Genomic DNA, 11,979 nt, shown 5'->3' with positions numbered 1-11,979 from the left:
GGGAGAAGAGCTTGGTTTTGGGTTCATACCGTGCGGTGACCTCACCCGGTGACAGAAGGGGTAGCGAGACACGCATCGTGTTGTTGCCATCAAGGGTAAAAAGATGGGGTTTTCATCATTGGTTTGAGATTATCCCTCTACATCATGTCATCTTGCTTAAGGCATTACTCTGTTCGTCATGAACTCAATACACTAGATGCATGCTGGATAGCGGTCGATGTGTGGAGTAATAGTAGTAGATGCAGAAAGTACCGGTCTACTTGTCTCGGACGTGCTGTTTATATGTATTATCATTGCCTTAGATATCGTCATGACTTTGCACGGTTCTATCAATTGCTCGACAGTAATTTGTTCACCCACCGTAATGCTTGCTATTTTGAGAGAAGCCTCTAGTGAACACTATGGCCCCCCGGTCTACTCCACACCATATTTTCAGCCTTACTCTTTTTCTTCGTTGCACTTTCCGCCTTCAGATCTCACTTTGCAATCAATATTGAAGGGATTGAGAACCCCTTTATAACGTTGGGTGCAAGCTCTTTTGTGTTTGTGCAGGTACTTTGGACTTGACGAGATTCTCCTACTGGATTGATACCTTGGTTCTCAAACTGAGGGAAATACTTACTGCTCTTGTGCTGCATCACCCTTTCCTCTTCAATGGAAAAACCAACGCAAGCTCAAGAGACGACAGAAGGATTTCTGGCACCATTGCCGGGGAAGGACTTTTGTTGCCGTAGCAGAAGAATTTCTAGCACCGTTGCCGGGGAGGATCAAGTCAAGAACTCATCCAAGTAAGTGTCGCAAACTCATCTCTTGCATTTACTTTTTTGCCTCTCATTTTCCTCTCCCCCACTTCTGAAAAAACAAAAATTTACAAAAAAAAAACATTTGCCTTTTTCGTTTGCCTTTCCTTTGCTCGTGTGCTATGTGCCTTCAATATGCTTGCATCTTCGCTTGCTGAAAATCTAGTGATATGGATCCTCACCCACTTGCTAATCTCTTTAAGAGATCCACTTATGTGGAACCAATTGCTAGTGAGTTGAGTGCCCTTGACTTTCTCTATGGAGTTTTGCTTGAGATGCGTGAATCTGAAAATGGTGATGAAGAAATTTATGAAATGATTCACGAGGGCTCCTTGAATGAAAAGCATGATTGCAATGATTTCATTATAAATTCTATTAATGACAATCATGCTAAAAATATGCAAAACCCTAAGCTTGGGGATGCTAGTTTTGCTATGTCCACTACTTGTTGCAATGATATTTGCAATAATATTGAAAGTGGGTTTGGAGAAGTCATGACTTTAGTTGATGATAATCCCACTATTTTTGAAGAGCGTCAACTTTGCATGCATGTGGATCATGAAAAGAATATCCTTTGTGATAGCTATTTTGTTGAATTTCATTATGATCCCACATGTAATTGCTATGAGAGAGGAAAATATTGTGGTAGAAACTTTCATGTTACCAAATTACCTCTCGTTATGTGGAGATTGCTATTGTCTCTTACTTCTTCCTTGCATATGGCAACTATTGGTTGTCTTGACAATCTGTTTTCCTATAAAATGCCTATGCATAGGAAGTATGTTAGACTAAGATGTGATTTTAACATGCTTTATGATGCTCTCATTGTGCTTCAATTCTTGTCTTTTGTGTGAGCATCATTGATTTATCAATGCCTAGCTAAGGGCGTTAAACAATAGCACTTGTTGGGAGGCAACCCAATGAATTTATCTTTTTCTTGCTGTTTTGTTGCGTCCACACCATCATAATTCTGTTATGATTGTGTATTTTGTGTTTCTTTTTGTGTTTGAGCCAAGCAAAACCTTTATGACTAGTCTTGGTGATGGTTGTTTGATCCTGCTGGAAAAAGACAGAAACTTTTCACTCACGATATTATTTTTCATTTTTATTCAGAAAGATCTTTTGAGTTGATTCTTTTTGCTGCTGGTTTATATGTCTATTTCCCAGACAGTCTTAATTTGTCAGAATTTTTGAGGTACCAGAAGTATACGAAGTATACAGATTACTACAGACTGGTCTGTTTTTGACAGATTCTGTTTTTGTTGAGTTGGTTGCTTATTTTGATGAAAATATGGATAGTATTGGGGGTACTAGCCATGGAAAAGTGAGAATACAGTAGCCTAACACCAATATAAATGGAATTCAAGATTTCTACAGTACCTAAAGGGGTGGTAGTTTGTTTTCTTGTGCTAATGATATCACGAGTTTCTGTTTAAGTTTGATGTTGTGAAGTTTTCAAGTTTTGGGTGATGTTCTCATGGACAAAGAGATAAGGAGTGGAAATAGCTCAAGCTTGGGGATGCCCAAGGCATCCCAAGCCAAATTCAAGGACACCAAAAAGCCTAAGCTTGGGTATGGCCCGGAAAGGCATCCCCTCTTTCGTCTTCAATCCATCGGTAACATTACTTGGAGCTATATTTTTATTCACCACATGATATGTGTTTTGCTTGGAGCGTCTTGTATCGTAGGAGTATTTTCTTTTTGTTGTGTCACAATCATCCTTGCTGCACACCTTTTGAGAGAGACATGCACTCATCGCGATTTTGCTAGAATGCTCATCGTGCTTCACTTATATCTTTTGAGCTAGATAATTTTGCTCTATGTGCTTCACTTAGATCTTTTAGAGCACGGCGGTGCGTGACTTGGTAGTTAGCTTGTGCTATGAAAGTAGTCCCAAAGGTGATAAGTACCCAAAGAGGATACAAAAACCTCCATCTTCATGTGCATTGAGTAGAAAGAGAAGTCTTGATTCCTCTCAATTAGTTTTGAGACATGGATTTGGTAATATTAAGAGTTATGTTAGTAGGGTGTTGTGAATCTAGAAATACTTGTGTTGAAGTTAGTGATTCCCGTAGCATGCACGTATGGTGAACCGCTATGTTAGGAAGTCGGGGCATAATTGATCTATTGATTGTCATCCTTTGTGTTGAGGTCGGGATCGCGCGATGGTTAACACCTACCAACCCTTCCCCTAGGAGTATGCGTTTAGCACTTTGTTTCGATTACTAATAAAAACTTTTGCAACAAGTATGTGAGTTCTTCATGACTAATGTGAGTCCATGGTATAGATGCACTTTCACCTTCCACCATTGCTAGCCTCTCTACTGCCGCGCAACTTTCGCCGGTACACAAACCCACCATGTGCCTTCCTCAAAACAGCCACCATACCTACCTACTATGGCATTTTCACAACCATTCCGAGATATATTGCCATGCAACTCCCACCGTTCCGTCTCATGACTTGTGTCATCACTCTCATATTGCCATTGCATGATCGTAAGACAGCTAGCGAGATGTTTCAACGTCATACGCCAAGCTAGATCTTTGCACATCCTGGTACACTGCCGGAGGCATTTCCTATAGAGTCATCATCGTTCTAAGCTTTGAGCTTTGAGTAAATAAAAGTGTGATGATCATCATTATTAGAGCATTGTCCCATGTGAGGAAATAAAAAAAAGAGGCGAAAGAGCCCAAATAAAAAAAAGAAAAAAAAGAGAGGCCCAAGAGCTCAAAAAAAAGAGAAGGGACAATGCTACTATCTTTTTCCACACTTGTGCTTCATAATAGCACCATGTTCTTCATGATTGAGAGCTTCTTGCTTTGTCACTACCATATGCTAGTGGGAATCTTCATTATATAACTTGGCTTGTATATTCCAATGATGGGCTTCCTCAAAATTGCCCTAGGTCTTCATGAGAAAGCAAGTTGGATGCACAACCGCTAGTTCTCCTTTTGAGCTTTCACATACTTATAGCTCTAGTGCATCCCTTGTATGGCAATCCCTACTCATTCACATTGATATCTATTAATGGGCATCTCCATAGCCCTTTGATACGCCGAGTCAATGTGACCATCTCCTCCTTTTTGTCTCACAACCACCACCACACTCTATTCCACCTATAGTGCTATATCCATGGCTCACGCTCATGTGTTGCGTGATAGTTATAAAAAGTTTGAGAAAGTAAGAGTGCGAAAACAATTACTTGGCCAATACCGGGGTTGTGCATGATTTACATTAGTTGTGTGAGGATGATGGAGCATAGCCAAACTATATGATTTTGTAGGGATAACTTTCCTTGGCCCTGTTATTTTGAAAGTTCATGATTACCTTGCTAGTTTGCTTGAAGTATTATTGTTTTCATGTCAATAGAAAACTATTGTTTTGAATCTTACGGATCTGAACATTCATGTCACATGAAAGAAGTTGCAAAGGACAACTATGCTAGGTAGCATTCCACATCAAAAATTCAGTCTTTATCGCTTCCCTACTCGAGGACGAGCAGGAGTTAAGCTTGGGGATGCTTGATACGTCTCCAACGTATCTATAATTTTTATGGTTTCATACTATTATCTTCTCAAACTTTGGATGTTTTGCATGCCTTTTATATATTTTAACTTATTAACTCAGTGTCAAGTGCCAGTTCCTGTTTTTTCCATGTTTTTGACCCCTTTCAGAGGAGGATTTTGAACGGAGTCCAAACGGAACAGAAAAAGATCGGGAAGCCTGAGAATCAGGGCAGGGGGCCTGCAGGGACCCCACAAGCCCCCTAGCCGCGGCCAGGGGGGCACGCGCCTCCCTGGCTTGTGGGCTCCTTGGGCCACCTCTGCCCTAGGTCCTTCGCCTATAAATTCCCTAAAATCCCAGAAAAATCAGGAGATCATCGAAAGTACTTTTCCGCCGCCGCAAGCTTCTGTCTCCGCAAGATCCCATCTGGGGCATGTTCTGGTGCCCTTCCGATGGGGGGATTCGGATACGGAGGGCTTCTTCATCAACACCATGACCTCTTCGATGATGCGTGAGTAGTTCACCATAGACCTACGGGTCCATAGCTAGTAGCTAGATGGCTTTTTCTCTCTCTTGGATCTTCAATACAAAGTTCTCCATGATCTTCATGGAGATCTATCCTATGTAATCTTCTTTTGCATTGTGTTTTTGAGATCCAATGAATTGTGGATTTATGATCAGATTATCTATGAATCTTATTTGAGTTTCTTCTGATCTCTCTTATGCATGATTTCATATCCTTGTAATTCTCTTCGAGTTGTGGGTTTTGTTTGGCCAACTAGATCTATGATTCTTGCAATGGGAGAAGTGCTTGGTTTTGGATTCATACCGTGCGGTGACCTCACCCAGTGACAGAAGGGGTAGCGAGGTACGCATCGTGTTGTTGCCATCAAGGGTAAAAAGATGGGGTTTTCATCATTGGTTTGAGATTATCCCTCTACATCATGTCATCTTGCTTAAGGTGTTACTCTGTTCGTCATGAACTCAATACACTAGATGCATGCTGGATAGCGGTCGATGTGTGGAGTAATAGTAGTAGATGCAGAAAGTATCGGTCTACTTGTCTCGGATGTGATGCCTATTGATAACCCACAAGTATAGGGGATCGCAACAATTTTCGAGGGTAGAGTATTCAACCCAAATTTATTGATTCGACTCAAGGGGAAGCAAAATAATATTTTCAAGTATTAGCAGTTGAGTTGTCAATTCAACCACACCTGAAAGATTTAGTGTCTGCAGCAAAGTATCAGTAGCAAAGTAGGGTGATAGCAGCAGTAGCAACAGTAACGAGTAGCCGCAGAGTAACAGCAGTAGCAATAGAGTAACGGTAGTAGCAACAACAGCAGTAGCGGCAAAGTAACGTAGCAAGGACCAGTAGGAAAAAAATCATAGGCATTGGATCGGTGATGGATAATTATGCCGGATGTAATTCATCATGTAACAGCTATAACACGGAGAGATAAGTAACTAACCCCCGTTCGTCAATCTAATGTAGGCAAGTATTCCGTATGTAGTCATACATGCTTAGGGAAAAAGAACTTCCATGACATCTATTGTCCATCCCTCCCGTGGCAGCGCGGTCCTAATGGAAACTACGGGATATTAAGGTTCTCCTTTTAATAAAGAACTAGACCAACGCATTAACACTTGGTGAATACATGAACTCCTCATACTATGGTCATCTCCGGGAGTGGTTTCGGCTATTATCACTCTGGGGTTGCCGGGTCATAACACATAGTAGGTGACTACAACTTGCAAGATAAGATCTAAAACACACATATATTGGCGACAACATAATAGGTTCAGATCTGAAATCATGGCACTCGGGCCCTAGTGACAAGCATTAAGCATGGCAAAGTAGTAGCAACATCAATCTCAGAACATAGTCGATACTAGGGATCAATCCCCGTCAAAACTAACTCGATTACGTGATAGATCTCATCCAACCCATCACTGTCCAGCAAGCCTATGATGAGATTACTCACGAATGGTGAAGAGCATCATGGAATTGGCGATGGAGGAAGGTTGATGATGATGATGATGGCGACGATCTCCCTTCTCCGGACTCCACATCTTCCCTCCAGATGAAGAACAGGAGGTGGCGGCGCCTCCGTATCGTAAAACACAATGAATCCTTCTCCCTGATTTTTTTCCGGATGAAATGGACTATATAGAGCTGAGGTTGGAGGCGGTGAAGCTTTGTGGGCCCCACAAGCCTACCAGGCGCGGCCAGGGGGGCTCGCGCCTGCTGGGCTTGTGGGCTCACGGCTCCACCTCTCCCGCTGATTCTTGCGCCAGTATTTTTCATTAATTTCAGAAAAATTCTCCGTAAATTTTTAGGTCATTCCGAGAACTTTTATTTCTGCGCAAAAACAACACCATGACAATTCTGCTGAAAACAACGTTAGTCTGGGTTAGTTCCATCCAAATCATGCAAATTAGAGTCCAAAACAAGGGCAAAAGAGTTCAGAAAAGTAGATACGACGGAGACGTATCACCTATATGTATGATCATTGCCTTAGATATCGTCATGACTTTGCGCGGTTCTATCAATTGCTCGACAGTAATATGTTCACCCACCGTAATACTTGCTATTTTGAGAGAAGCCTCTAGTGAACACTATGGCCCCCGGGTCTACTCCACACCATATTTTCAGCCTTACTCTTTTTCTTTGTTGCACTTTCCGCCTTCAGATCTCACTTTGCAATCAATCTTGAAGGGATTGACAACCCCTTTATAGCGTTGGGTGCAAGCTCTTTTGTGTTTGTGCACGCACTCTGGACTTGAGAGATTCTCCTATTGGATTGATACCTTGGTTCTCAAACTGAGGGAAATACTTACTGCTCCTGTGCTGCATCACCCTTTCCTCTTCAAGGGAAAAACCAACGCAAGCTCAAGAGACGACAGAAGGATTTCTGGCACCATTGCCGGGAAGGACTTTTGTTGCCATAGCAAGCATCATCTATGGATGTTGCGAACATCTGACATGCACATTTTTTATGACTATGTGATAGTTCAGTGCGTAATGGTTAACGGCTTAGAATTGAGGCGCCAAAGAATTTTTGAACGTCACGAAACATATGAGATGTTCAAAGAGATGAAATTGGGATTTCATGCTCGTGCCCTTGTTGAGAGGTATGAGACCTCTTACAAGATTCTTTGCCTACAAAGTAAGGGAGAAAAGCTCAATCATTGAGCATGTGCTCAGATTTTCCAAGTGCTACAATTGCTTGGATCGAGTGGGAGTTAATCTTCCAGATGAGATAGTGATGGTTCTCCAAAGTCACTGCCACCAAGCTACTAGAGCTTCATGATGAACTATAACAGATCAGGGATAGATATGATGATCCTTGAGCTATTCACGATGTTTGACACCGCGAAAGTAGAAATCAAAAAGGAGCATCAATTGTTGATGGTTAGTAAAACCACTAGTTTCAAGAAGGGCAAGGGAAAGAAGGGATACTTCATGAAACGGAAAACCAGTTGCTGCTCTAGTGAAGAGACCCAAGGTTGAACCCAAACCCGAGACTAAGTGCGTGTGTAGTGAGGGGAACAACTACTGAAGAGGAAGTACCCTAGATACTTGGTAGATTAGAAGGCTGGCAAAGTCGACAGAAGTATATTGGATATACATGATATTGATGTATACTTTACTAGTACTCCTAGTAGCACGAGGGTATTAGATACCGGTTCGGTTGCTAAGTGTTAGTAACTCGAAATAAAAGCTACGGAATAAATGGAGACTAGCTAAAGGTGAGGTGAAGATATGTGTTGGAAGTGTTTCAACGTTGATGTGATCAAACATCGCACACTCCCTCTACCATCGGGATTAGTGTTAAACCTAAATAATCGTTATTTGGTGTTTGCGTTGAGCATGAACATGATTAGATCGTGTTTATTGCAATAGAGTTATTCATTTAAAGAGAATAATGGTTATTCTATTTGCTTGAATAAATACCTTGAATGGTTTATTGAATCTCGATCGTAGTGGTACACATGTTCATAATATTGATGCCAAAAGATACAAAATAGTAATGATAGTACCACTTACTTGTGGCACTGCCGCTTGCGGTATATTGGTATAAAATGCATGAAGGAGCTCCATGCTAATTTATCTTTGTACTCACTCATTTTTGAAACGTTTGAGACATGCAAACCATGCCTATTGGTATAAACGCATGAACACCATGTAGATGGATCATTTGGACTCACTTGATTTTGAATCACTTGAGGCATGCAAATCATACCACATGGGCAAGATGACTGAAGGCCTCGTTTTTCCAATGAGATGGAACAAGAAAGTAACTTGTTGGAAGTAATACATTTTGATGTGTGCAGTCCAATGGGTGTTGAGGCACGCAGTGGATATCGTTATGTTCTTACTTCACTGGTGATTTGAGTAGATACATGAGTATTTGCTTGATAAATCACAAGTCTGAAATATTGAAAAGTTCAAGCTATTTCAGAGTGAAGATTGTCATGACAAGAGGATAAAATGTCTTCGATATGATCATAGAGATGAATATCTGAGTTGCGAGTTTGGTACACAGTTAAGACAATATCGAAATTGTTTCACAACTAATGCCACCTAGAACACCATAGTGTGATGGTGTGTCCTAACGGCATAGCTGTGCCCTATTGGATATGGTGCATACTATGATGTCTCTTATAGAATTATCACTATTATTTTTGGATTAGGCATTAGAGACAATCGCATTCGCTTTAAATAGGGAACCACGTAATTCCATTGAGATGACACTGTATGAACTATGGTATGGAGAAACCTAAGCCGTTGTTTCATAAAAGTTTGGGGCTACGACGCTTATGTGAAAAAGTTTCAGTCGGATAAGCTCGAACCCAAAGCGGATAAAAGCATCTTGATAGGATACCCAAAACAGTTGGGTATACCTCCCATCTCAGATCCGGAAGCAAAGTGTTTGTTTCTAGAAACGGGTCCTTTCTCAAGGAAAAGTTTCTCTCGGAAGAATTGAGTGGGAGGACAGTGGAACTTGATGAGGTTACTGATCCGTCACTTCAACCAGTGTGTAGCAGGGCGCAGGAATTTGTTACTGTGGCGCCTACACCAATTGAAATGGAAGCTAATGATAGTGATCATGAAACTTTGGATCAAGTTACTATAAACCTCGTAGGTCGACAAGGTCACGTACTGCTAGAGAGTGGTACGGTAACCCTATCTTGGAGGTCATGTTGTTGGACAACAATGAACCTACGAGCTATGGAGAAGTGATGGTGGGCCCGGATTCTGGCAAATGGCTAGAGGCCATGAAATCCGAGAGAGGATCCATGTATGAAAACAAAGTGTAGACTTCGAAAGAACTACTTGATGGTCGTAAGAGTGTTAAGTACAGATGGATGTTTAAAAGGAAGACATACGATGATGGTGAAAAGTCACCATTAAGAAAGTTTGACTTGTCGCCAAAATGTTTCCGATAAGTTCAAAGAGTTGACTATGATGAGACACTCTCACACGTAGCGATGCTAAAAGCTTGTTGGAATTATGTTAGGAGTTACCGCATTATTTATTAAATCTTGCAGATAGGATGTCAAAGCATTGTTTCCTCGACGGTTTCCTTGAGGAAAGGTTGTATGTGATACAACCAGAAGGTTTTGTCGATCCTAAGGATGCTGACAAGTATGCGAGCTCTAGTGATCCTTCTATGGACTGGTGCAAGCATCTCGGAGTTGGAATATACGCTTTGATGAGATGATCAAAGCTTTTGGATTTATACAAGGTTTATGAGAAACTTGTATTTCCAAGGAAGTGAGTGGGAACACTATATATTTTTTGATAAGTATATGTGGTTGACATATTGTTGATCGAAAATGATGTAGAATTTCTGGAAAGCATATGGGGTTGTTTGAAAAGTGTTTTTCAAAGAAAACCCTGGATTAAGCTACTTGAACATTGAGCATCAAGATCTATAGAGATAGACCAAGACGCTTGATAATACTTTCAATGAAATGCATGCCTTGACAAGGTTTTTTTAAGGAGTTCAAAATAGATCGACAAAGAAGGAGTTCTTGGTTGTGTTGTAAGGTGTGAATTTGAGTAAGACTCAAAGCCCGACCACGGCAGAAGAAAGAGAAAGGACGAAGGTCGTCCCCTATGCATTAGCCGTAGGCTCCAAAGTATGCCATGTTGTGTACCGCACCTGATGTGTGCCTTGCCATGAGCCTGTCAAGGGGTACAAAGAGAGATCCATGATTGAATCACTGAAAAACGGTCAAAGTTATCCTTAGTAACTAGTGGACTAAGTAATATTTTCTCGATTATGGAGGTGATTGAAGAGTTCGTCGTAAAGAGTTACGTCGATTCAAGCTTGACACTAATCCGAATAACTCTGAGAAGTAAGCCGGATTCATATAGTGGAGTAGTCATTTGGTATAGTTCCAAATGGCGTGTGGTAGCAACATATATAGGATGACATAGATATTTGAAAAGCACACACGGATCTGAAAGGTTCATACCCATTCACTAAAAACCTTTCTCACAAGCAAGACATGACCGAACCTCAGAACTGTATGGGTGTTAGATTCATTACAATCACACAGTGATGTGAACTAGATTATTGACTCTAGTGCAAGTGGGAGACTATTGAAAATATGCCCTAGAGGCAATAATAAATTGGTAATTATTATATTTCCTTCTACATGAGATAATCGTTTATTATCCCTGCTACAGTTGTATTGATTAGAAACTCAAATACATGTGTGGATACATAGACAACACACTATACCTAGTGAGCCTCTAGTTGACTAGCTCGTTGATCAAAGATGGTGAAGGTTTCCTGGCCATAGGAAAGTGTTGTCACTTGATAATGGGATCACATCATTAGGAGAATGATGTGATGGGCAAGACCCAAACTATAAACATAACATATGATCGTGTCAGTTTATTGCTACTGTTTTCTGCATGTCAATGTATCTGTTCCTATGACCATGAGATCATGCAACTCCCGGACACCGGAGGAATACCTTGTGTGTATCAAACCTCGCAACGTTACTGGGTGACTATAAAGGTGCTCTACAGGTATCTCCGAAGGTGTCTGTTGGGTTGGCATGGATCGAGACTGGGATTTGTCACTCCGTGTGACGGAGAGGTATCTCGGGGCCCACTCGGTAATACAACATCAAAAACAAGCCCTGCAAGCAATGTGACTAAACAGTTAGTCACGGGATCTTGTATTACGTAATGAGTAAAGGGACTTGTCGGTAACGAGATTGAACTAGGTATGGAGATACCGACGATCGAATCTCGGGCAAGTAACATACCGAAGAACAAAGGGAACAACATACGGGATTAAATGAATCCTTGACATAGAGGTTCAACCGATAGAGATCTTCGTAGAATATGTAGGAGCCAATATGGACATCTAGGTCCCGCTATTGGTTATTGACCGGGGAGTGTCTCAGGTCATGTCTGTATAGTTCTCGAACCGGCATGGTCTGCACACTTAAGGTTCGGTGACGTTTCGGTATTATTGAGTTATGTGTGTTTGGTAACCGAAAGTTGTTCGGAGTCCTGAATGAGATCCCGGACATCACGAGGAGCTCCGGAATGGTCCGGAGGTAAATATTGATATATAGGAATGTGAGTTTTGAACTCCAAAAAAGTTTCGGGCATTTCCGACAGTGTACCGGGGGTTATGAATG

The sequence above is a fragment of the Hordeum vulgare genome, chromosome 7H (assembly GCF_904849725.1).
Source record: "Hordeum vulgare subsp. vulgare chromosome 7H, MorexV3_pseudomolecules_assembly, whole genome shotgun sequence".
Classification (NCBI taxonomy): domain Eukaryota; kingdom Viridiplantae; phylum Streptophyta; class Magnoliopsida; order Poales; family Poaceae; genus Hordeum; species Hordeum vulgare.
The sequence above is the reverse complement of the archived record's forward strand: the minus strand, read 5'-3'. Positions refer to the sequence as shown.